This window comes from Solanum pennellii, chromosome 3 (genome assembly GCF_001406875.1).
Source record: "Solanum pennellii chromosome 3, SPENNV200".
Lineage (NCBI taxonomy): Eukaryota > Viridiplantae > Streptophyta > Magnoliopsida > Solanales > Solanaceae > Solanum > Solanum pennellii.
This window is the reverse complement of record NC_028639.1, coordinates 52,496,013-52,502,042: the sequence shown is the minus strand read 5'-3', so window position 1 is coordinate 52,502,042 and position 6,030 is coordinate 52,496,013.

Below are 6,030 nucleotides of genomic sequence, written 5' to 3'. Positions count from 1 at the left end.
TTTATTTTTCTCAGATATATTACATACTAATGTATTAATGTCATTAGAGATGTATCTTTTCATGATGATGTTACAGATGTTCAAGGTCATCAACAAGCGCTTCATCATTTTGCACTTCTTGATAGCTTTGGTGAGTCTTATTTGAATCAGAGGACTCCACTTTTGTCTTTCAGTTTAGTAGTTTTGAGGTGTCGTGGTTGTAGTCATGACATTCATGTTCAACTATAGAGGCTTTATATATAGGTACTGTTGAGTTTCTTTCATTATTTTCTTTGAACTATTTTGGTAAACTATTGCTATTATTATCACATTATTTTTAGATAGTTTTCAATATACTATTTTGAGATAATTTGAATTATGAGAAGTTTTAAGACTTAAAATTTTAATTTTGTATTAAAACTTAAATCTACTTGAGTTAGTCTTCCGCTAAGTAGTTAGTCAGGCCAAATATTTAATTGCGGATCAACAATGGCTCCCGAGTGCCGGCCACATCCAGGATGTAGACTCGTGGCGTGACAACAAGTACCATAATCAACTATTTTTAGGTTTTACCCATATAACCAAGAAAACCAGTCAATTTTGACATGCAATAAACACGACAACTTAGACACAACACATGCGATATTAAAAAATCAAAGATAAAGTTTCAGCAAGGATTAAAATAAAGAGAAAGGGAAAACATCATAACGTAGTCAAGACAGACAACGTGGTCAAGATAGACAACGTGATCACTAGATACTTCCAGTCACAAAATAAGATCACCCCGAAGCAAGTTAGGTGGCAAGACTTTCTAGCTAAATTTGACTAGGTCTTGGAGTACAAGATTGAAAGGGGTAATGTAGTGGTTGACGCACTAAGTTGGAACATTTAATTCCCTATCTTTCGCCTAGGTGCAGAGGAGGCTAATTCAAAAATAATAATATATGTCATAATTGGATCACACACGCTAAGAACACATCGAATTTGAGGGGACAAGAGGTGTCACTCATCAAAGTGTGAAACACAAAGTCTTTGCCTAGAAGATAGCTACCCTCTTTTCCACTTTTAAATCAATTCTGCGAGCCTTTTTTGCTTGTTGTCATCATTACAGCTCATTGTGACATCCAAGATGCTATTAAGGATGGCATGCAAACGATTCAGAGGCTAAGAAGCTTATGGAGTTGGCCGCCTAAGGCAAGACGAGGCGTTTTTGGGTGGAAGATTTCATTTTGCTCACTACTAGCCGAAGGGTCAACATACCCAAGTTTGAGTGGATCAGGCGGCAAATCATTAAGGAGGGCCACTGTAGGCTGATTAGTGACGTCATCAAAGACAAAACTATCAATGCAAGTGTCTACAATTTTACTTTAGTATAGTAACTCAACCAAGGGTTTAGGGTCGTTTCCATAGGGAGTGGTTGTGATAATAAATAGCAAAGCAAAATCTAGTTCTAATTAGTCATAGCTAAGATATTGTCGAATAAAAACATATTAAATCAAAAAGGGGTGACGTGACGCAAGCGTCAATTATCAAATGGGGTTTTTGTCACAAGTAAAAATAGCAAAATTAACAAAAAGTGTTGATCAAAGAGACTTGGGATGTGATAGGAAAAGGGGTAAACGAGATTTTTGGGTACATGCTTCTGATAGAAAAGTCATAGAATAATTGTCACTAGGCTAGACTTTAAGGGGGATAAGCTCTCTCTCTCTCGCAACTTACCCCGTTTTAAATGGATTCCTCTCGTACACCTGCTTTCCGCATGAAGAACAATCTTCCCCTTAGCCCACTCACTCTCTCGAGTGGAGTGTGTGGGAATGATACTAGGGTTCACTCTCTCGAGTTGAACCTCATGTCGACCCGCTCCCACCGACCATCAATTTAGTAGTCTTAGTTTCACTATCTCTCTCTCGAGCTAGCTGAAAACACATATATGAGATAATATTTGCAACTACAATCTCATTAAATTCACCCACAACTACTAAACAAAACCACATTTAAACTACAATAAACTATAAGCAAGCAAGACCCAATAACTAATTTAACCCATATTCACAAAACCACACTCCAAGAATTGGGGGTTTTAGCTACACATGTACAAGAGATAGAAATTTATACCGGAATGAGCTTGCATTCAAATGGGTATGAAGATTTAAGTATTGTTACACTCCAAGAGTGAAGAATCTAAGATACCCAAGTCCAAATCCTTGGAGATGAAACCCTTTGAATTCTCAAGTTCTTCTAAAACCCTCTCCAAACTTAGAGCTCAAAAATAAACTAATAAAACTCTCTAAAATTTGATACTATTCAATAAAGTTCGATTCTATTATATAATTTTCTTCTTTTAAGCTAAAAACTCTTAACAAGTACTTATAGTTTTCAAAGATTTGTGTTGCAGCGGATCACTCGGCACAGTTAGTCGGAATCGTCGATTCGCCCTTTGGTTACTTCGTCGCCGTCTTGCGCTTAGTCCCAACATCTTTGTTTTTTGGATCATTGGGTGATATAATACTGCTTCGCGGAACTACTTGGCAATACGCTGACTACTCCATCTCACCGCCAATTTGATCCTTTCCTTTAAGGCCCAGTACATTGAAACAAAAGCCAATCTTTAGACCTATCGGTGATTCGCCAAGTGGACTCGACAATCCTCAGGCCTTCATTTCTTTGTTCTTTTCAACCTTTTTGCTATTTTTTTTTTCAATTAGTATCCATGTTTTGCCTCAAACTCAAATACCTAAAACTCAAGGTTATTCGTTACTAATTGAGACAAAATAAGCATTTAAAAACACTATTTCTATCAAAATACGGGACAACATCGAGTGCTACGTGCAGATGTGTCTTGTTTGCAAACAAGTCAAAGTGGAGCAACTGCGGCCGAAAAGACTATTACAGCCACTACATGTAGCAAAATGCCCATGGAAAAGTGTGACCATGGACTTCATCACTTCCCTACCAAATTCCAACGGATATGGAACACTCATGGTTGTGCTGGATAGATTTTCTAAATACACTACTTTCATGCCCACCACATCCAGTTGCACCACTAAAGAGGTTGTCAGACTATTTTTTCAAGAACGTGGTTAAGTATTGGGGGCTGTCAAGACATATCATTAGCGATCGAGACCCCCAATATACTGGAAAATTTTGGAGGGAGTTATTTGATATACTTGGCATAGAGTTACACTTCTCCAGAAGTTTTCATCTGCAGACAGACAGCCAAATCGAGCGCATCAATGCCCTACTGGAGTGTTATCTACGGCACTATGTAAGTGCGCACCAAAAGGATTTGGTCAGACTCCTTGACATGACACAATTTTCTTACAATTTTCAAAGGAGTGAGTCCACCGAGTGCACACCATTTTGAGTTGGTGATTGGTCAACAACCCCAAACTCTAGATTCTTTTTCAGCAAGTTTGGGAGCCTACCATCTTGCAAATGGATGGGAAGAACAGCTCGACACTGCCAAGTCTTACTTGTTTAAGATAGTCAAAAAGATGAAGAAATTTATCGACCACAAGCAACGTCCCACATATTACCAAGTTGGAGACATGGTCTTGGTGAAGTTCAACCTATGACAGTTTATAGCACAAATGGGAGTACATCAGAATTTAGTGCAAAAATATGAGGGTTCGTTTAAGATTATTGCAAATGTGGGCAAAATCTCTTAAAAGGTGAAGTTATCTCCACACTTCAAGATCCATGTGGTCTTTCATGTGAGCGTCTTTAAGTCATACCATGAGGACAAGGATGATTCCAGTCAGAACAAGTCAAGACGTGCGCCTATAACTGTCACTATCTCGCATGACCGAGAAATCGAGTCTATCATAGACTACCAAGCAAAAAGGAAGTGAGGCCAAAAAGTAAGTGTCATGCTCCGTGTTCATTGGAAGGGACAAACTACCGAGGAGGCCACATGGGAGAGATATGAAGACTTGTGGCAATTTAAAGACTGAATCTGAAAGTTCTTGCAAAAACAATAATGCATTGCGGTCGTTGCATCAACAGGTGGGGGAGAGTGTCATGTGCCATCACTTCACTATTCAAATTTGGCATCAGGATAAGGGAGAAGAATCTAGAGTTGTGGAAAGGTTAGTAGAACATTTTAGAACTCCCTGGATATTTTCAAGAAGCTTTAGAATTTTCTAGAAATTGTAGAGAATTCTATATTAGGACTAAAGTGTAAATATTGTACGCACTTGTAAAGTAATTATTATTTTCACGGCCCGTGGGAAGTAATATGAATAGAGAGCCTCTCATTTACAAACTCATCCAACAAAGTGTAAGCAATCTTTCATAAAGTAATACAAAGCCTTCTTCGAAAACTTTCTAAGTCTTTCTTGCATTCTCTTAGCGATCTTAGTTTCGAAGGGCCTACTTGAGCTTACAAGATCTTAAAAGATTAATGAATAAGTTGCCAAGTGGCGCACAGAGTTTTAGTGGGACTCTAAGTTCGTGACACTAAGCTTGTTTGGACAACTTTTAGAAAGAAACTTTCAACAAGCTTAAAATAAAATGTGTTTAAATAGTTAACTTTTTGTTCCTAAAATACTTTTAAGAATTATTGTTTAAATCATTTTTAATATAATGTACATTATATAACCATTGCTATATAAAATTTGTACTTGATTATTAAAATAGTCTTAAAAATGACGTAATAATTTTTTTTGTTTAATTTAAAGAAAACCTTAAATTTAGTGACTAAAAGAAAATAATATTTGACTATCAAAAAGTTAATAATTTGATAATGTATTCATCGAAAGATTTATAAATTATTAATTTTACATTTTTAGGTAGGATATCTTCTTAATATCAAATATGATAAATTTTTTAATCAAAGAAAATTTGAAGAAAAAAAATTGATATTCAAATTTTGAGAATTATTACCGTACAAACTAAAGAAAATGAGGAGTTAAAAATTAAAGAAGAATAGAAAAGGAAATGTCAATCGAGAAGGGCTATATTGAGATATATATAAAGGAAGAAAAAAATATAAAATAAATAAAGGGAAAAAGCAACTTGAAAAATGAAAACAAGTATATTGGTTATTTTGTAGGGCAAGATTTAGATTTTTTATGGCATGATATTTAGAGTCCTACATCAAAATATTTTATTAATATAATTTAGAATTTAACATTAAGATAAGTGTTATGATTTATTAAATAAAGTTACTTTCATGATTCTTTTTATTGTTGTGAAATTAGAAATCAACTTTTTAATAAATACTTTCAATATTAAAATCAAAATATATAAAAGTATTTTTACTTATTGAAGACAATAATAAAATGTATCACAAAATACATCGACAAGACAAATCACAAACAAATCATACTTGAGTTAGAGTAATAGAAATATGAAAGGCTTTGGATCGGGCTTTATGAATTGGTTGATCAATGATTTATATGTTATCAGATGCAAAGCTTGTGGTGCAAGTATTACAAAAACAAAAGATATAAAAATAGATACCACTTGCGAAAATATATGAAGATAGATGAATTTTTCAAAGATATCAACATTTTATATATTCGTCGAACATGAAATGTGCTTACTCATAATGTAATGCAATGCTCTACTTTCTTATTGCATAGAATTTCATGGAAATCAGTTTTCCCTAGTTGGGTTGTAACGACGCATTCATGTCGTATCAACATTTGAAATAAGTTATAAATAAAGTAATATATGGAGTTGTTTTATAAAAATATGTGTGAAATTATACTGGGCCTGCACCACAAGCCTTAAAAAATAATCATTTCCTATATCTAAATTTATGTGACTTACTTCCTTTTGGGTCAATCTTAAAAAGAGTGATACATTTTTATATTAAATAACAATTTAAATATAAAATATCAATTTTACCCTTAATGAAATGATTTACAGGCACACGAATTTCTATCATTCATTTTGGATCATAAGTTTTAAAGTCTTCATTTCTTTCTTAAACTTCATGCCGAGTCGAGTTACCTCACATAAAATGGAACGGGAAGTAATTTTAAAAACAACAAACATTAGGCATTAAATTGAATTTTATAGCTACAGTTTCATCTAATTACAATT